The 22,293-nt window shown below is 40.3% G+C and overlaps 1 long non-coding RNA gene across 2 annotated transcripts; it reads right to left on the reverse strand.

The window, feature by feature from the left end:
- Positions 1 to 4,705: 4,705 nt before the first annotated feature.
- On the reverse strand, positions 4,706 to 12,806 carry LOC115207421 (uncharacterized). Of its 2 annotated transcripts, XR_003881013.1 has the most exons (3): positions 12,370 to 12,805; positions 9,184 to 9,502; positions 4,706 to 8,626 (listed from the first exon to the last, which is right to left on the reverse strand). It is a non-coding gene; the product is annotated as an uncharacterized LOC115207421 (long non-coding RNA). The 2 variants fall into 2 exon arrangements; XR_003881012.1 differs by having other exon boundaries at positions 4,709 to 9,502; positions 12,370 to 12,806.
- Between the last annotated feature and the right edge of the window lie 9,487 nt (positions 12,807 to 22,293).

The following is a 22,293-nucleotide window of genomic DNA, read 5'->3' on the forward strand; positions in this document are numbered from 1 at the left end:
GGTGTGGAGGGGGGAAGGGAAGGGCGGCTGGCGGACTGTTTGAAGAGCCCCGTCTCTGTGACCACACTGACTCTCCAGCCAGAAGTGGCTGTTGCGAAGCCAAGCACCAGCTAGCTACTCCGGACACAGACTGCTCCACACACACAAACATCCCCCTTACCTTCAAGGAATGGGATGTGAGCAAACGAGCTCCACTGCATTTAGTATCTACAGAGAAATCGGATCAAATCAGTCCTGTATTACTAATGAATACTTGATTGGATGATTGTCTCATTCTTTTGATGTTGGCTATTACAATAATACCAATTATTACTGTAATGACATCTGTTATTACTGTAATGACATATTTTATTACTGTAATTAAATATGTTATTACTGTAATGACATTGTTATTACTGTATTGACATGTGTTATTACTGTAATTAAATATGTTATTACTGTAGTGACATCTGATATTACAGTAATGACATATGTTATTACAGTAATGACATCTGTCTGTTTGAATGGTCCATGTGTCAATAACAGGGATGCCCTCCACCCCCCTCTTCAGTTCACCCTATGACTGAGTTGCAGACAGACACTGAATCTGGATAGTGACCCCATAGCTCAGGTTAAGGACAGATAGTGAATCTGGATAATGACCTCATAGCTCAGGTTAAGGACAGATACTGAATCTGGATAGTGACCTCATAGCTCAGGTTAAGGACAGACACTGAATCTGGATAATGACCTCATAGCTCAGGTTAAGGACAGACACTGAATCTGGATAGTGACCTCATAGCTCAGGTTAAGGACAGATACTGAATCTGGATAGTGACCCCATAGCTCAGGTTAAGGACAGATACTGAATCTGGATAGTGACCTCATAGCTCAGGTTAATGACAGACACTGAATCTGGATAATGACCTCATAGCTCAGGTTAATGACAGATACTGAATCTGGATAGTGACCCCATAGCTCAGGTTAAGGACAGACACTGAATCTGGATAGTGACCTCATAGCTCAGGTTAAGGACAGACACTGAATGTGGATAGTGACCTCATAGCTCAGGTTAAGGACAGATACTGAATCTGGATAGTGACCTCATAGCTCAGGTTAAGGACAGATACTGAATCTGGATAGTGACCTCATAGCTCAGGTTAAGGACAGATACTGAATCTGGATAGTGACCTCATAGTTCAGGTTAAGGACAGATACTGAATCTGGATAGTGACCCCATAGCTCAGGTTAAGGACAGACACTGAATCTGGATAGTGACCTCATAGCTCAGGTTAAGGACAGATACTGAATCTGGATAGTGACCCCATAGCTCAGGTTAAGGACAGATACTGAATCTGGATAGTGACCTCATAGCTCAGGTTAAGGACAGACACTGAATCTGGATAATGACCTCATAGTTCAGGTTAAGGACAGATACTGAATCTGGATAATGACCTCATAGCTCAGGTTAAGGACAGATACTGAATCTGGATAATGACCTCATAGCTCTGGTTAAGGACAGATACTGAATCTGGATAATGACCTCATAGCTCAGGTTAAGGACAGATACTGAATCTGGATAATAACCTCATAGCTCAGGTTAAGGACAGACACTGAATCTGGATAATAACCTCATAGCTCAGGTTAAGGGCAGACGAGAGCGTAGACCGCCACTACCCCTACCATCAAGACTTGACCGACTGGGTGTAGCGGGCAGGGCAGTGTGGGCTGATTTCCAGGGGGGCAGTGTAGACTGATTTCCTGGGGGGCAGTGTAGACTGATTTCCAGGGGGGCAGTGTAGACTGATTCCATGGGGGCAGTGTAGACTGAATTCCATGGGGGCAGTGTAGACTGAATTCCATGGGGGCAGTGTAGACTGAATTCCATGGGGGCAGTGTAGACTGAATTCCATGGGGGCAGTGTAGACTGAATTCCATGGGGGCAGTGTAGACTGATTTCCAGGGGGGCAGTGTAGACTGAATTCCAGGGGGGCAGTGTAGACTGAATTCCATGGGGGCAGTGTAGTCTGATTTCCTGGGGAGCAGTGTAGACTGATTTTCCAGGGGGAGTAACGTTAGCAAGCAGGCTGCAGGGGGACAGCTGGTGGCAGCAGCTGGTCGATCCCTCCCCACCAGGTGTGTGTTTCAGCCAGGTGTAGGGTGCCACCATGCCAGGTGATCGCCAGCTATCTAACGAGACACCTTATGACATCATGTCTGCTCTGTGACGGTCATGTCATCTCACGACAATCCACACAAACAAGCCCAGCGACTCTGGAAGGCTGGAGGCTTGGAGGCCAACACGCTTTTCCAGAGGCCCAGAGAGGGTGGAGAACACGAGGCATAAGTACAAAGAGCCGTGGCCAAATGCAACTTGGCATAAGACCCACGTTCTGTCACTATACTCCCACCACAGCGGCTCCCTGAATCAAGTTGCTTTTTAATGTCATATTTTGTGGGCTATTTAAGATGTCATTTTTTGTTCGCTCAGACTTCAAAGGTAGGTCTCAGAGCTTTATTATTTTCCCTTCGCCAAATCCCAAAACTGCTTGTGATTTTGAGAGTTGGCACCAAATAATTACAGTGGAGGCACTGCAGCCACTGCCCCGCCCCTCCTCCCCCCCACCAGCCCCCCAGGCCATTGGGATATTCCAGCAATGAGGCATTCAATAAAACCCATTGTAAAGTGATTTATTCCTCTTTGGAAGGAAAAATACAAGGGGGCTGAAGCCAGACAGAAGTGCTAACCTTTGAAGAGGCGATCTGCTCGGATATCCAGCCAGCCAGGACATTAAAAGCCAGGGGACTGACAGGGACATCCTAGCAGAAAACAATAAAGAGGGAGGAGAGGGTGCTTTTATCTTTAACAACACGCAGTAAAACACACAAAGTTGGTCCTCTGCAACAATGGCCCCGGGGCAGAGGAGACTGGCTGAAACAGAAGTGTCAGGAAAGACCACTCACTGGCTTCCAGACACAAGGCTCTTCCTGGTCAGAATGAGACCACTGCCTTCACAGATACAAGGCTCTTCCTGGTCAGAATGAGACCACTGCCTTCCCAGACACAAGGCTCTTCCTGGTCAGAATGAGACCACTGCCTTCACAGACACAAGGCTCTTCCTGGTCAGAATGAGACCACTGCCTTCACAGACACAAGGCTCTTCCTGGTCAGAATGAGACCACTGCCTTCCCAGACACAAGGCTCTTCCTGGTCAGAATGAGACCACTGCCTTCCCAGACACAAGGCTCTTCCTGGTCAGAATGAGACCACTGCCTTCCCAGACACAAGGCTCTTCCTGGTCAGAATGAGACCACTGGCTTCCCAGACACGAGGCTCTTCCTCATCTGAATGAGACCACTGGCTTCCCAGACACAAGGCTCTTCCTCATCTGAATGAGACCACTGGCTTCCCAGACACAAGGCTCTTCCTCATCTGAATGAGACCACTGGCTTCCCAGACACAAGGCTCTTCCTGGTCAGAATGAGACCACTGCCTTCCCAGAGACAAGCCTCTTCCAGGTCAGAATGGGGGGTTGAAACAGAGCAGAGGACCAAGGACAGCAAGAGGCAAAGAGAGAAGAGAAAAGAGAAGAGATAGAAGAGAGAAGAGAGAAAGAGAGAAGAGAGGAGAGAGAAAGAGAGAGAAGAGAGAGAAGAGAGAGAAAGAGAGAGAAAGAGAGAGAAAAGAGAGAAAGAGAAGAAAGAGAGATGAGAGAGAAAGAGAGAAGAGAGAGAAAGAAAGAGAAAGAAGAGAGAGAGAAGAAAGAGAAGCGAGAGAGAAAGAGAAGAAAAAGAGAAGAGAGAGGAGAGAAAAAGAGAGAAGAGAGAGAGAAGAAAGAGAGAGAAGAAAGAGAGAAGAGAGAGAGAAAGAGAGAGAAGAGAGAGAAGAAAACAGAGAGAAGAAAGAGAGAAGAGAGAAGAAAGAGAGAGAAGAGAGAGAGAAGAGAGAGAAGAAAGAGAAAAGAAGAGAGAGAAGAAAGAGAAGCGAGAGAGAGAAAGAGAAGAAAGAGAAGAAAGAGAGATGAGAGAGAAAGAGAGAGAAGAGACAGAAGAAGAGAAAGAAGAGAGAGAGAAAGAGAGAGAAGAGAGAGAGAAAGAGAAGAAAGAGAAGAAAGAGAGATGAGAGAGAGAAGAAAGAGAAAGAAGAGAGAGAAAGAGAAGAAAAAGAGAAGAGAGAGGAGAGAAAAAGAGAGAAGAGAGAGAGAAGAAAGAGAGAGAGAGAAGAGAGAGAAGAGAGTGGGACATGTAAGGGAAGAGGAGCGTGTGTGTGTGTGTGTGTGTGTGTGTGTGGTGTGTGTGTTGTGTGTGTGTGTGTGTGTGTGTGTGTGTGTGTGTGTGTGGTGCGTGCGTGCGTGTGTGTGTGTGCCGGTTTGTGTATGAGTGTGAGTGTGTATGTGTGTGTGCGTCTGTCTGTGAGTGTGTGTGAGTGTGTGTGAGTGTGTGTGTGTGTGTGTGTGTGTGTGTGTGTGTGTGTGTGTGTGTGTGTGGGTGCGTGCGTGCGTGTGTGTGTGTGTGTGTGTGTGCCGGTTTGTGTATGAGTGTGAGTGTGTATGTGTGTGTGCGTCTGTCTGTGAGTGTGTGTGAGGTGTGTGAGTGTGTGTGTGTGTGTGTGTGTGTGTGTGAGGTGTGTGTGTGTGTGTGTGTGTGTGTGTGTGTGTGTGTGTGTGTGTGTGTGTGTGTGTGTGTGTGTGCGTTTGTTTGTCTGTCTGTCCCTTTGTGTCTTTTAGAATGTGACATAAATATGACCGTTGATTACATGGGGTGTTGAGAGCAGCTCTCAGCCATGGACGGTCCCCTCCAGAGCCGAAGCCCTTCTACCAACCCTAACCCTAACCCCCCTACTGTTTTAACAGACACACATCCCAGATGCACCCCAATGATCAGAACAGTATGGCTGAAAGATGACCCCCAGGTCATAAATGGCAGCAGTAAAGACAGATCCACTGTGTCTCCTAGTTTTCTGCTATCAGGTCGGCTGTGCTTCGCTCTGCTAAACAACCAGAAGGGTAGTTAGAAAACCGTTTGAATGAATACGGTGTATATTTAGCTTTGTGGCAGAATGAAATGACCCAACACCAATAAGTAGAATCTGTGCCTCTGTGTGTGTGTATAGGAACAGAGGAATAGTTATCCCGTCAGATTCAGCGAGGACATTGCTAGACTAGTAGAGGCTACACATCGACCACCTGACTTGCAGGACAAATGACTGTCTGGCTGCTCTTGGTGAAGAGAGACAGTGGCAGATACATGTCTAGTTGGTTCAGCAACATGCTTCAACAGACAAGTGAGAGAATATAGACTTCCTTATGGCGTCCACTCGCTCTCTGTACAGGGGCCCAGATTGCAACTGAAATCCCCCTTCTGTGGAACAGACAGTGTGCGTTTCCTACCAAAACATGTCGAAATATCGTAACCCAGCGAGGAACAGAGCGGTTACCAAGCCAAGAGAGGGAGTCGCAACAACAGCGCCAGTTTACAGACGTCTTTCAGCAGCCAGAGTGGAGAGATATGGTTGATGATAAACACCCCTAAAATCAGACAGAGGAACTTCTTTCAAGGAGCCACAGCACAAACCTGCTTATGAATGCATTTTTACACCAACTCTGAAATATTCATGCTTTTTGTAAAGTATTCATGGGAACCAGTGTGTGAGTTAGTCCCCGGGGGAAAAGCACAGAGAAAACTGAAGGATTTAACACACTCAGCAAACAAGGTGATCTGTTTTCCCTAATGGTAGTAGTGCCCAGGACAAGACAGTTGAAGATACACTAATGACTCCTAGAAGACAAAAGAAACCTGTTTCGTTGAAGATGTTAAAATGGGATTTCAGCCACGTACAGTAGGAATATTGAGTCTGTGTTGGATGGTCTAAGTCCACATTTTGTTGAGAATCTATTTCCACATTTTGTTATTTCTTAAAGTTCCGTTAGAAAGGTTTCACCAAGTAGTTCTGAAAGTAGCGCTCATGAGCCAAAACAGGTCCCTGAAAACTGTGCACAATTGTGTATTATATCATCCATTTGGTATGACGTTACGTCCTGCAATAAAAATGTTTTGTATAATCCTGTATGATATGTAACCAATTCCAATTTGTACAAAATGTTACAAATTTGTAAGTGCTTAAGAACCCATTCAATCTGCTTAAATGATAAATGCATGATGGTATTGTCTGTAGCTGTGTGAAATATGTAGCTCTGTCCTGTTCAGCTTATTCAGTAGAAGTCCCTACACACTGATAAGAGAGCATCTAGCTGCATCCTCAACAAATCACATTTTATAAATCACTTTTTTTTTTAAATCACTTTTTTTATACTAATTTATCAGTTATACTCAAATTCTCATCTAATAGGTTGCTTTATGATGTGTTCCAAACATCAAAGAATCAATCTGGTAACAAAATAATAAATCAAGACAACAACAAAAAAATATACAGTAACAAATCAATGGAATTGTGAATGCACTTGTGAAATGACTTAAAAACAATCTGGTGTTAGTGAAATCAATGTATAGTAAAGCTGAATGCTAGCCATCTTTAACGTTATGTAATTGCCATGATTTTGTGATTTATTGCAAGAATATCTTAATGCACCTGTTCAAAAACGTTGGCTGGATCCGATGGTGTTTCTAAATGGGCCTACAACTGTCTATTCTTTCCAACAACCTTCCATCAAAATCAATTAGATTGAGTCGTTGACGAATAACCCAGCAAACTGAAATTGGTTCTGTGAACGTTCCCAGAACATTCATTAGGGCTAAATGACTATAAAATTAGGTTGCCCCAAAAGTTCTAATATACAAAAACTTGCCAGTTGTGCTGATGATTATACAATGTTTGTATGAAGCATTCACCCGATGTTGCACGAACGTTCCCAGAACACATTTTGTTATTACATTACCTGGAAACCTAACAACAACCTCAGGGGAACGTTCTGTGGTGGTTGTTACAGATGTTGTGCACAACATCTTAGTGCATCTGAGGAGACATTTCAAGGATATTTCATTTCATCACTTTCTGAAGAAAATATTTTGTTATGAAAAACATGATTTTTATGTTTTGGGATGTTATCATTCTAATGTTAGATAAAAACGCTAACTAGAACTTAATGTAGAACGTTAGCTAAGGTCCTAGGAATGTTCCCAGTTTCCTGGGAAGAGATTGGACCCAGTGGGCAAAAATGCCTAACATTTTCAAATTATGGATTTTGCCAGGAACTTCACATGAGGTGCACACCAACTGGTTATCAATGAGAGATTGAAAAAACACAATAGATAACTTTACAAATTGTAAAAATCAACTGACAAAAGTATAATACATCTAAAAAATATATGCTTTGCCTTTTTTCCAAATCACTCTCCCTCCCTTCAACCACTGCACTGTAGCTGTTGTCTATGTGGTTGGGGGGAATGCCAGGAAAACCCCTAGGGCACCAACCAGGCATTCACAGACATACCCAGACCTGCTGCCATATTGCCCTTTATAAGAGCTAACCACGTCACAATCTCCTGCAAAGGCCAGGAGTGCATGCCTGACAGACAGACGGGAAGAGGCATTGTGAGCCCCTTGTCAACAAATGTATATTGATTTTGATATAATGTATACAGTGTGTGCAGTACATTATATAAAAAAACATATTTGTATTAGAATTGGTGTAATTGCTATTATCAGATGTCATTTCGACAAATGACACTGCACTAGAAGAGCATAGCAGGATATTTAAATCAACACTATGGGGGACTCCAAAATGCAAGGTCTTAGCATAATTCAGAAACAGGGCAATAGTAGGGGAAACGATGACTCAGCCTTGGCCAAATATGAATCAAATATTCTATAACTTCTATAGATTATTTCATTATTTAACCATACCCCGCACCTGCCTGTAACATATAAGAAATATGGTGCTGTTGTCCTTTATGGTGACCCCAATGACCTTAAAGTTGCAAGTGGGTATATCATCTAATGACAATGATTATTTGTGAAAATTGTGGAAGCATTAATGACAACAACAACAAAATATTATATGAATGATATATGTTATGCAGTTTAATGTGACATGTCTAAATCCAACTATTTTGTGGTGTTGTTCCACTGGACACAGACGTCAATTCAACTTCTATTCCACATTGGTTCAACATCATTTCTTGAAATGACGTTGAAACAACGTTGATTCAACCAGTGTGTGCCCAGTGGGGTCTCCCCAAATTTTGATAGCTCCTCCCATACCCTAAAATGTAACTTGTGTGAATATGAACTTCTAACGTTGCACCTTCCCCATGTTTTGGTTGTCCCTATATAATACAGTTAGTTGGTCGTCCAGTGGGAACACGCGCGCACGAATCCACGCACGCAGGCACTCCATGTTGACACCGGTGCCTATTTACATGCAGTACACTTCGATAATAGATACCTAAATCACTGATGCATGCACTGCGAATGCCCGATATAGAAGGAGGATTTTCCCGCGGCTATGCCTATATGTCTGGTTACATACATTAGATCCCCCTTCAGTCGCCGTACGCACTTTCGTGAACAGTGAACGCCCAGGCTTTTGTTCGGGTGCTTGCCATCAACCACAGCAGCATGACACTCATGAATATCACTCAGAATCACCAGCATGTCATTGAAGAACAATGGGAGGACGCCGGAACGCTGCGTAAAAAAACGTGCATTTGGTAAAAACGACCAATTGTCTCATTCATTAGACCACAAGGTTTAAATGAAATAGGCCGCAACAATAGGGTACAATTGACTCCACAAAGTTATCACATTTATTACATGTGGCCCATTAAACCAAATTACAATTCACCCAATCAACATCAACAAATGGTGAAGTACAGTAGCAGACATTTTGTTTACAGTAGCCCACAGCGTGTGCGTAATAGAACACCCCGGATTTGTAATATGTGCTTGCTTTACATATGCATGATGCAGCCTAATATAACCCGGGGTTTATAAAACCACTAAAACAACATGAACAAATCATGTAGTGTAAATCATAATTATACCGCAAAATCATTCTGGACATATTTTGTGCAAAATTCGTTAGTAACGTCCCTTAGCTGCCAACCTCGCGAGCTAATTTAATTATCTGGCGCAATGCATGCAGGAAGATTGGGGACATTTGGCACAAATTCGATGGACTAATATATTTTCATTGTGTTCAAAATGGTCTATGGTGAAACAACACGTATATATATTTTACCAACCTGAATGCGGAGCCATTGGGATGTGAGAAGGGTAGTATTTTCCTGACGGGAAATGACCGCCATGCTGTACTGAACTGTGGCCGGTGGAGGCGATCCGAGAGGCGGCGCGGTGTACCAACGCGCCCCGCTCCGACAGGAGGTGGGCAGGCGCAGCAAAATCCCGTCCCTCCATACTGGCGAAAGGTGAATAATCCGAAATCCAGCGGGGAGACCAAGATAATCAAATGCAATCCATATAATAATCCTTTATAGGTCTAAGTATTGCATTTAGTTGGTCGAAGGCTTCTCCAGCCAAAAACGTAGCCCCGAATCATCTTTTCTGCAAGAAATAAAAATGAAAAGGGTTTTGATTGACAGAGAGAATGTTTAGAAAATGATAACATTCTAAAGGCCTACAGTTGTTGATGTCATATGCTGGAATAGCGTTACTGTGTTATTTTCCTTACTGTTATATACAGTTATACATGTCACAGGCTGCTTCAGATATTCAGAACTATTATGCAGAAGCAGTGAACGGTTGAGACAAAAGCGTTGTTCAGTCTTCCCTTCCTTGAGGGAGTGTAAACGCTGCAAGAAAACAACACGGGATCAGCAACAATAAGAACAACCACCCAAATCTTTGTTTTCTACAACCGTATACGACGGACCAAGGGTTTAATGCGACTGACAGGCAGGCCTATAGGCCTACTGAAATCTCTATTGATTATGCTATTGAGGGAAAGGCCTTCCTTGATGTAGCACTGAACCCGTTGGAGCCTGGCTTGAACACATCAGGTCTCTCTGTAGTCTGTTCAAGGTCTTACTAAATGTCATCGCCCATAGTTGTGTTATTTTATTCCTACCTTATCGTACAGTTCATCAGAACAATCAATACATTCCCTTTAGTCAGCTGTCAATTTTGGCAAATAGTGTTTAATCTGTGGAGACGTGCATTTAGCACATTTCATTAGATAAATTAAGAATTATTGGGACAAGGACATGCTATTGATGAACTAAATGCATGATTTATAAGACAGAATGCTCAAACCGCACAAAATGAAGGATTTTTTTTATTTCCAATTGATTATGCCTAAATGTGCATTCATATATCTAGGTGAACACTGCTCCCTCCTGATCATATGGTCTTTGACTATTCAACCATAATACAGGCATGTTCATTATTAAAATAAATGTATAGTTGATCATGTATATTTATTCGGCTCGTGTCAAAATGCTGGTCTATGCATAGGCCTAACAATGGAATAGTCTTGGACGGTCCACGCTTGACTGTAACGCGATTATTTCCACGTATGTGAAATATCTGCGAAGTAATTTTACTGAAACCCCCATGTGAAAATTATACATCAAAATGCACGTCGTCCGAAACGTCGTTATCAATTAATCAAGAACTTGTGCGTGTCCAAACTGTCCATGCAAATATCTGCTCTCCAGCTCCTCATCTTTCGTGACCCATTTACGCTTTTATTTCAGGTAATCAAAGAGTAGCAACCCTAATATAACCTCTAGCCTTTAGGCTACTGCATAAATACAATATAGCCTATCACTCGAGCTTTCTCTCTCTCATTATAATCAAGTACAAGAGCATGTAATGTGTATAGGGCTAAACCAATATTCTGTAAAATGTTATACATTGGTTATTTTCTCACTTTATTAATTGACTGTACAAGGAATAAGTAAACAGTGCAGCCTAGCCAGCTATTTAAAACAATATTTGCATGGACATTGGAAGTCTTGGCCAAATATTTTAATTAATATAAATCCCTATGTATAAATGCTGTTCAAGTTTCTTCATCGTGAAAGGTTTGATTTTGACATGAAAAATGCTGAATCCCCCAAATTCTAGTACTAAAAATCCAAGGTGAATGACCGTGGCGAAGACTGTCTTTGTCTCCACATTTAAACTGCTTGCAGTCAGCCATTAGCCTTGCTACAGTCCTTCACCGGGCTGATATAAAGTCATAAACCGCCCGCCTACATGTGTTTGACGACTAAAACAAGACTATTTAAGAACAACCTGATTGCAAACCTATATTACCTTTTAGAAATGCGAAGACGCCATGGCTATTTGTGGCGAGTGGGCTATGACCATTTTTATTACAGCGTAATAGGGGGAACGCTTTGTGGTTGGTAGCCTAGCTTACTACACAAAGCTGTGTCGGACTCATGCTATGTGAATTTATTCACGAAAACTATCTTGTTTGCTAACAGGTTCAAATGATCGACGCTAATAATTCAGTCGCATTGCATATTTCATTTGCGGAATCCGTTCGGACACAGGAACTCGGATGATAAATCAAATGATCTTTTATTGGGTCGGATCATGCTGCGGGAGAGGCGCCCATCCACATCAAACCTGGCGGGGTGGGAATACACCATAGCAGGGCAACGATTGTAAACATTATTCCCTATACAAATACCACCACGGCGTGGAGGCTATGTTACTAATCCTACATAAACTAAATTGACGGTTGAACCATTTAGAATGATTTGCCAACAGACAATCGAGGTAAATACAAAAATAAATACATGTTAGAGCGGCCATGTAACATGAAATAGGGCGAATTCATATAATATCAGGTCTCCTGTAAAATAAACGACTCAAGCGACTATAATGATTACTCATTTACAAATTGATTAAATGCGTCGTCGATCAATAAATCTCGACCGAACCGATTATGCCGCTACATAATGCAGTTTTGTCTTTGTAAAATAAAAATGTAGGAAAATAAACTGTAGTCTATTCGGTAGCTCACCTCATGCCAATTGCAAATATGTACTCTAAATATAATTATTGTGTTATAATAATAATAATAGTTTGGGCTAGGCCTATTCATTTGGTTTTAAATAACGCCAACCGCATAATTAACATTTTAATTTTAAAAGCCAGCCCATAAATAGATATGCGCACAAAGCCTCATATTTACATACATTGAATTTAGACATTGCGTGCAGAATTTAATATTGACCTAGCATACACTTGCTTGCAATTATTACACTGTTATAGCCTAGGTGTGTCATACTGTAATTGTGTTGTTTATAAAAAATTACCTGGGCTTTTGTAGAATTGTTACATCCATGAATTATTTAGTTATTAGGCCTGTCATTTCAAATGTTGTGTTCGTGGTCGATATAAAGCCATGGTTTAATTTGCTAAGATCAAGAAAATATAAAATACAATTTACTTACTGGTATGTTAAATCCTTGCATAACAATAAATTAGGAAATTAAAAAATAAAGGGGAAAAAATACAGACCAAAAATTACGTTCATTTGGACAAAAACGTGTGCCTACGGTTACATCCTATAGGTTTTCATTTGGAGCTGCGCAGTACGTCGTTCAATCTGCTGAAAGCACCGGGATTCGGGCTTCTAGACTACAGAATCGAGGCTCGGATCTCCGAACAGCAATTCTCTTTCCCAGTGCACTGATCAGCTCGTGCCTCGCATCTCGGGGAGGGTAAACACATTCGCCCATTGGCCGGATACCTACATGCTAATGAGCTTGTGCCGCTCGCCCGGGGACACACGAGATGTTGATTGGCCCATATCAAGAGCCAATAGTGTAGCGACTGAACAAAGTGATGCGCGCCAGATTTAAAGTTTTACAGTGGGCTTTTTACATGTAGGTTTTAGCGTTTCAACATTTGAACAAATAGACATACATCCACAAGACCACCGCTAATAATAAAATTTTTCACAATAAAGCCCTGTTGTTTGAATCAAAGCAATGTAGGCTATTAGACTAATAAATATAATAAATAATTAGAGAACTTGTTCAGTATGTTAAATGTTAAAATGTATACTGTAGTTGTCCCTTATGATGTGTCTGTCTGTAAGTAATTAAGTAATTTGTCATTCTGGACGTATCTGTAGTTTTCAGAAATTACACATTGTTTTATTAACACTTTTATCAACATTTTTAATGAGACAAGCATGCACTGTCTATCTAGTTATTATGATAAACCTTTTTTTTGTGTCCAAAATACAAATCTCCCTAAAATCCTTACATTCAAATGCGCATTTAAAACAGTTAAATCAGGCATATTTTGTAATAAAATAATGTATTAAAAATGTCAGTGCCTCGTGGATGGGAACACATTGGTGGATCAATAGACTAGTTGTTCTGATAAAATATTTGGAATAAGGATGTACAATTACGAACGGTTTACGTCTACTACTCAATAATAACTCCTATTTCTGCCTGAAGTGTCTGTGAGCACAACAATGAGGTCAGAGCTTTCATGTTGTCACAACTTCAGATAGAAAAGTGTTTCTTCAAAGCATGACAACATGCCTTAAATGCTTATTTTGCAGGGCTATTATTTCAGAAGGTTATGGGCAGGTGTGTTTAGTTCAACCACCTGCGTTAGAAGAAAAACTATAGAAGGCATCATCAGTGTAACATGTGAACATTTCTCCTGTATTTATTATTATATATAAAGGGTTTAAAAACGAGTCCCACTCAATAAACGTTTTGATTGGCTGGCACATTGCCAGCGCATTGTCACTCACAGAGTGTAAACAAGAGTCTCATTGGCTGCTGTCCAGTCCGCATTGGGCTGTCTGAAAAAAGAAGAAGCAATAACTGGCCCTGCGGTTTCAAGGCGTCCCAGGGTTAGATGATGAAAGGAGATAAGACGAGACTGTTTCAAGGCGCTCCATACTCGGACCCCATTCGCCCTCGAGCCATATGAGTCAAGCGTGAATCAAAGGGAATACGGCGGGCAGGAAGAGGGGAAGTTAAACGTTATATATATTTTTAAATTAGGTTATATTTCGGATAAATGCGATGCAACGATGGTTTAGCAGTAAACGTTTTGAGACAACCGCCGCGAATCACCAGATGATTGGAATACAGCGAGTAGATATAGCGTCTCATAGAGAAAGAAGTGAAACAGCAAGCCCGGAGTCCCTCCTCTCGGAGTTTCAATGGAGAAAATGTAAATGGACCCTTTCACCAATAGGCCTATTTAACAACTAGAAATGTTGTGGCTGCTTGAGGTTTGTCGTATATAGTGTTAAACAAATAGCTGTGCTTGCGAAAATACCGCTTGTTACTTCTGTAGAAATAATATTTGGATGATCACCACGTAGTTAACATTAAAACGTATTTTGCAATAGCCTTCAATAGATCAGTCGCTGTAAAATGAGAGTAGTATCTATAGCCAAAGCCTACACTCCGCGATCATTGAAATCTGTTGGGATCATTTGTCTGAAAAGAAAACCAGTAGCCTATGCGAGGGAAAGGCATAGTCTGCAACTGTAGACTCTGAAAATGTAAAATATATACGATTGTGCAAAATTGTATGACTCTACTGCAATAAAATGTGTTTGTACATACTGTAAAATAATCAAACAGGAGCAAATATGTTGTGTTTACGTGAGATAGCTTTATTTACACGAGACAATATCTACGCTATAAATAGAACAAAATGTACATTATATTTAATGATGCACTGTATCTTACTGGAAGAATATAAATTGCCATAATTAAGAGTCATCTAATTTATCAAAGACATTTAGATGTTTTGTATAGTTATGGAGGAATCATATACATTGAATACTAATGTTGTTTTATTTTTCAACAATAAATAACATGGAGAATTATCTGTATTTTCTTTATTATTTTGCTATTTTATTGTTTACATATACAGACAATACATAACATTCATCTTGGTCACCGTGGCAATAAAAACAGACAGTTATTTTTGACATACATCATTGCAATATTGATTAAACCTAGACCTGCGACTGAACATTAGGTGGGATTGTGGAGGAGCATGGTGTTGATTCTGAGAACTCATCACCATGGTTTCTCTAGGTCGGTGACCCCTGAACTATGGCGACGGCCTAGTTACACCAGTATGCATATGGTAACGGTAGTGGGAAAAGTAAACAGATATTTTACAAGACTAGGACTGGTTATAACCCGTTATTACACGATAGGTAAAAATAAATATATTCATAAATTGATTCATATTTATTGTTTGTTGCAACATGTGTAACGTAATATGTAATTCATTATGATATAGCCATAAATATTCGATATTTGTAGATATCCATTGGCTACCTGCAGTTTGCAGGCAATTTCAGACTCATTAAGGAATGTACCTCGAGGTAAAATGCAAGCAAGACAAATCGATTAAAACTATCCAGAATATTCTACATTTTACTCAAACACCAATTTGACATAAAACCAAACCGTTCACACCTGCCTCAGAATGGATTTGATTTTAATTCAAGTGGATTTATTCAGTCACTTTCATGCCCAGTCCATCAGGACAATACGGAATTGTAGTCCTTATTCTACAAAATGTCTAGTAGACCTGCTTAATACTGAAATGTGCATTTAGAAGAGATATGGTGGGCATTGTAGTGCTTCATCTCATTATAGCCTCTTTACAACTGTGTGTCCTCGCGTATAGGTTGAGAGCACGTTATGGGAGAGGCTGTGGCCAGTCCCAAAATTCACCACGCGTTCGCGCAAACATAGGTCGACACATGCACACGCTCACACATGACAAGTGTTTTCTCTCTCCCGTATGAACCGTGTGCCAGTGTGTGCTGCGCTGCCCTATAGCAGGGCACATTGATACTAAATGCGGAGTGACTGATTTCTTACGAAGGATATTGTCCCTGGTCTCTGAAGCGGCTCTGATTGACAATCTCTCCACCTCCCACCCACATCCAACCAAGGGAACAGGCCCCTTCGTAGCCGTGCACGTAGTGGACACAGCAGCCCATATACCCAAAGATGTTTTGCAACGCAAGACACTTGCTTTTTATATCCAAGAGGCAAATTATGATACATACAAGATAATGTAATCAAAAATAAGCACGTGCAATACACTGTTAAGAATTGTTTTTATTTTTTTAAATACACTGTTAAACTGTAACACCTCATGCTTGTCATAGCGCATATAGGCGTAACACAAGAGGTGCAGTGTCTGTCTGATAAAGGTAGGCCTATACAAGGTGAATTGATCAGTCCCTGCAATGTGTATAGGTTGCATTGAAACGATTGCCTAACAACGTCCCTGTTATTCTTAAGAATATTGTGCTAAATATGTTCTGCTCATGCATTAATAATTAGTGATGTAGGCTATAGGTCTATAAATCCCAGTAAAAACCTACATATATCAAAATCATAAGAAAAAAGAAAGACAAATTGACATTACTAGGCCTACAGTACATTCAGAAAGTATTAATACCCCTTGACTTATTCCACATGTTGTGGTACAGCCCGAATTCAAAATGGATTTAAAAAAAAAAAAATCTCGCCCATCTACAGAATGTGTAAATTCTTAGACATTTTTGCAAATTTATTGATAATGAAATACAGAAATATCTCATTTACATAGGTATTCACACCCCTGAGTCAATACTTTGTAGAAGCACCTTTGGCAGCGATTACAGCTGTGAGTCTTTTTGGGTAAGTCTCTAAGAATTGCACACCTGGATTGCGCAATATTTGCCAATTGTTATTTTTAAAATTCTTCAAGCTCTGTCAAGTTGATTGTTGATCATGGCTAGACAGCCGTTTTCAAGTCTATCCATAGAGTTTCAAGCCGATTTAAGTCAAAATCGTAACTAAGCCACTCAAGAACATACATTTTCGTGTTGGTAAGCAACTCCAGTGTAGATTTGGCCTTGTGTTTTAGGTTATTGTCCTGCTAAAAGGTGAATTAGTGAATTAGTCTCTAGGATTTTGCCTGTGCTTATAGCTGTATTCCGTTTTGTTTTATGCAACAAAAACCTCAATATTATTACTTAAGTGCCTTGTTGGAGACAGGATGCATGTTTTGGAATATTTTATTCTGTACAGGTTTCCTTCTTTTCACTCTGTCAATAAGGTTAGTATTGTGGAGTAACTACAATGTTGTTGATCCATCCTCAGTTTTCTTATATCACAACCATTAAACTCTGTAACTGTTTTAAAATCACCATGGTTGAAATCCCTGAGCAGGTTCCTTCCTCTCCTGCAACTGAGTTAGGAAGGATGCCTGTATCTTTGTAGTGACTGGGTGTATTGATACGTCATTCAAAGCCTAATTAATAACTTCACCATGCTCAAAGGGATATTCAGCATCTGCTTTTTAATGTTTACACATCTACCAATTGGTGTCCTTCTTTGTGAGGCATTGAAAAACATCCCTGGTCTTTGTGGTTGAATCTGTGCTTGAAATTCACTGCTTGATTGAGGGACTTCACAGATAATTGTATGTGTGGGGTACAGAGATGGGGTAGTCATAAAAAAATAATGTTATCCACTATTATTGAACATGGAATGAGTCCATGCAACTTATTATGTGATTTGTTAATCACAAATTTACTCCTGAACTTATTTAGGCTTGCCGTAACAAAGGGGTTGAATACTTCTTGATTCAGGACATTTCAGTTTTAAAATGTGTTATTTATTTCTAAAATGTTCTACAAACAAAATTCCTCTTTGACATTATGTGGTATTGTGTGTAGATCAGTGACACAAAGTCTCAATTTAATCCATTGTAAATTCAGGCTGTAACACAACAGAATGTGGAAAAAGTAGAGGTATGAGAATACTTTCTGAAGTATGTCTGACACTATTGATCATTTGAGTTTCATTCCAAAACGCTATATACCCATTTTCATAAATGTTGGTAAAGGATCTTTTATTGTTTAAAGAACTTGTGAAATAGATTGGTGTTTTTCACTATTTAATCACGTCATGGGGTTGTTCAATGACAGACAGTCTATTACTTCATGGTCTCATTTCTGAGAGACAAATATTCATGTTTTTTTTGGAAAACGTTATATATCTGCCTCACTGTCAGAGAAATAAGTAAACTGCTTTTTGCTAAAAAAAATTATGTATTAATGACTGTACAAATGATTCAATTGTGACATCACTATTTAAGTAATAATACTAAAATGAATCAATACAGTAATATGAGATCTGCATTTAAAACATTTACATTTGACATTTTAGTCATTTAGCAGATGCTCTTTGGCAGAGCGACTTACAGTAAGTGCATTGCTCTTAAGATAGCTAGGTGAGACGACCACATTACAGTAAAATATACACTATATGAACATTCCATTCCAGCTAAACAGTGGATATATAGCGTTTTGCATTTTAATACACATTTTAATACACATCTAAAATCTATGAATTAAAAATCTGAGAACAGTGATATTTTACACACAGATGAAGGTACCCATAACAAATAATTATTTGTGACAAAACACAAATGTGAAAAATTGATGGAAGTAGCGTTTTGGAAATAAACTCTTCAATTGTTCAGGGCCTGTTGCCGTCATGCAGGAACTGATTGCATGCATCCTATAGGCCTACATGGTAAGACATGAAATCTAACACATTGTGTTCCGTACCTAATAATCATAGAAAGGTGTGCAAGTACTCAAGGTTTGGCTACAATTCATGTAACAATTAGGCTACTATCGCTATAAAGCCATGAGTGTTTTGGCCCCACATGAAAACATGAACGATGCTAATGGTGAAGTGTATGTTGGTGGAGGGAATTTTGATTTTGACGTGTTAACTCGGCCAATTGATTCCCATCCGGTATAGTGGGTTTGTCAGTAATAAAATGCACAAGGTTTCAATTAAGATTAAGAAGGGTTTGGGAAACTAAACTCTTAAAGACGAGCATGAACTACCGAGAAAGAGAAATTCACTGCATCAAAAATGTCAAGAAAGGCATAAAAAATGTTGAGTAATAAAAAGAGAACTACATCTATAGGAATCCAAGCAAAGGACTACATACACTATTTATGTATGTAGACGCCCCTTCAAATTAGTGGATTTGGCTATTTCAGCCACACCCGTTGCTAACAGGTGTGTAAAATCGAGCACGCAGCCATGCAATCTCCATAGACAAACAGTGTCAGTAGAATGACCCGTACTGAAAAGCTGTGACTTTCAACGTGGCACCGTCATAGGATGCCACCTGTCCAACAAGTCAGTTAGTCAACTTTCTGCCCTGTTAGAGCTGCCCCGGTCAACTGTAAGTGTTGTTATTGTGAAGTGGAAACGTCGAGGAGCAACAACGGCTCAGCCGTGAAGTGGTAGGCCACACAAGCTCACAGAACGGGACCGCCAAGTGCTGAAGTACGTAGTGTGTAAAAATGGTCTGTCTTCGGTTACAACACTCACTACCGAGATCCAAACTTCCTCTGGAAGCAATGTCAGCACAAGAACTGTTCGTCGTGACTCTGGAGCAGTGGAAACATGTTCTCTGCAGTGTTGAATCACGGTTTACCATCTGGCAGTCTGACGGATGAATTTGGGTTTGGAGGATGCCAGGAGAACACTACCTTGCGTAGTGCAAACTGTAAAGTTTGGTGGAGGAGGAATAATGGTCTGGGGCTGTTTTTCATGGTTTGGGCTAGGCCCCTTAGTTCTGATGAAGGGACATCTTAACGCTACACCATACAATGACATTCTAGACAATTCTGTGCTTCCAACTTTGTGGCAACAGTTTGGGGATGGGCCTTTCCTGTTTCTGCATGACTATGCCCCCTTGTACAAGCGAGGTCCATACAGAAATGGTTTGTCGAAATCGGTGTGGAAGAACTTAACTGGCCTGTACAGATCCCTCACCTCAACCCTGTCAAAAACCTTTGGGAGGAATTGGAACGCTGACTGAGAGCCAGGCCTAATCGCCCAACATCAGTGCCCAACCTCACTAATGCTCTTGTGCCTGTATGGAAGCAAGTCCCCGCAGCTATGTTCCAACATCTAGAGGAAACCCTTCCCAAAAGAGTGGAGGCTGTTATATTAGCAAAGGGGGACCAACTCCATATTAATGCCAATGATTTTGCATTGAGATGTTCAACGAGCAGGTGTCCACATACTTTTGGCCATGTAGTGTACCTACACTGCAACGGAAAACTGTAATTTATGCGGTCATTTTAGGTATTATCAACAGTAAAAAACGTTGAAACATTTTACTGCAGCATACTGTTAATTATGGTGTATTGTGGGGAAATTGCTGTATTTCAAATGGTACTGTAATTCCATCCCACAGAATACAATACCATACCATATCTTTGGAGCGCCAAAAACCTTTTGACCACTAGTGGGTGCATGGTATTGTTGTTTCTGGCTCGTTAACATATTTTGAGGTGTGCCTTGTAAGAGGCTATATTTGATGCACCCCATGAGTGAGAATGCTGTACCAATTATACTCCTATGTGGCTAAAGTTCCCCATCAATTAAAAATGTATAGGGGACTGATTGAAGTGTTAGCAAGTCTTGAACGTTAAGTGGTTAAGCATTTAGCTATATCCTTTTGATCTATTTTTCCCTGTAGTTGATGCCAGTTTGGAAGCTGTCGTTAAGGCCTCTAGAAGTGCAAGTGATATAAAACACCAAATATTAACTGATATGCTGTAATATGTAAACACTTAGTAGCAAACCTGCTTGCACCAATCCTATGTAATTACAGTAAAATACTGTGAAATACAAACCCCTACCATCAATAAATGTAATTCATTCATCCATGTATTCATTCATTCCAATTTCAGTAGCGTTTAGTTTTTTACAATATGATACAATCAATTTTACAGTATTGTACTGTGTGTTATTACACAGTACTGGTCTTGATAGCATATTCATATTACAACAGATGTACTGTGATATGAAATACAGAATTTTGCTTGCCACCGAGCTGCCTGTAAGCTACTGTCAAATTATACCCTATAGGCTAAACCATCAATTGAACGGGGTCCGTTGTTTTCTGATGTGTGAATCTCTTACTACCGTTAATACCACAGCTACAGGCTCAGCTCTTGGTTAGGCATGGGACACTAGTGCTGATTCAATCTCATCATCAACGCATACAAACACAGTTTTAATATGAAGTAGAATTATGCAAAAGAGAATAAGCCTTCTGAAATGGACACCTTGCATGTGAGAATAATGCTGTCAGGCCCCGATTCTGACCCGAGTTAAGAGCACATAAATGGAACGTAATTCTGTGAACTTTTCTCTCTATGCGTATTCTGACCTTGAATTTAAGCATGCGAATAGTGTGCTATTCACCCGGTATTCATTTTGGGTGGAGATCGAAGAAATGAAGGTGTGGCAGAGGTGTGTATACAGATAAGCCGTATTCTGACCTTGACTTAATTCCCTCATAATTCCACCACCTTTACACGTGAGGGAACCATGAATAAGGTTGAGCGAACCTGACGGTTCCAAGTGGAAAAAGTATCTAATACATTTTTTTTCTGATAGAAACAACATCATTCTCCATGCACTGTAATTTATAAATGGATAAGTGTTATTGATTAGAGCTAGGCAAATAAGTCATCCATTTGGAGAAGGGGATTGTAAAATACACATAGTAATTGTTTTAGATGACTTTTCCTTATGATCCTGGAGACGAATGTGAAACTAGCCATATGGAAACAAACTGAAAATCATATCAACAGGACATGTATTGTGGACCCTTTTCCACTGTGAAATAGGCTATAAAGAGCTGTGTCGTTATTCCACATTTTGAATGTGTGCCCTCGTAATTTGCATGAATGAAATTTGGACACCCAAACTATAGACTTCTGTAGCGCTGAACCTGCCAAGGTGATGTGTGTGCTTTAGAATGTTTTAATTCTAGCCTATGCCTGGGCACATACATTACCGGTCAAAAGTTTTACAACATCTACTCATTCAAGGGTTTCTTTATTTTTACTATTTTCTACATTGTAGAATAATAGTGAAGACCTCAAAACTATGAAATAACACATATGGAATCATGTAGTAACCAAAAAAGGGCTAAACAAATCAAAATATATTTTATATTTGAGATTCTTTAAACAGCCACCCTTTGCCTTGATGACAGCTTTGCACACTATTGGCATTCTCTCAAAGGTAGGGATGTATACAGAAGATAGCACTATTTATTAAAAGACCAAGTCCATATTATGGCAAGAACAGCTCAAATAAGCAAATAGAAATGACAGTCCATCATTAGTTTAAGACATGAAGGTCAGTCAATATGGAACATTTCAAGAACTTTGAAAGTTTCTTCAAGTGCAGTCACAAAAACCATCAAGCGCTATGATGAAACTGGCTCATGAGTACTGCCACAGGAATGGAAGACCCAGA

Source organism: Salmo trutta, chromosome 1, assembly GCF_901001165.1.
Source record: "Salmo trutta chromosome 1, fSalTru1.1, whole genome shotgun sequence".
NCBI lineage: Eukaryota > Metazoa > Chordata > Actinopteri > Salmoniformes > Salmonidae > Salmo > Salmo trutta.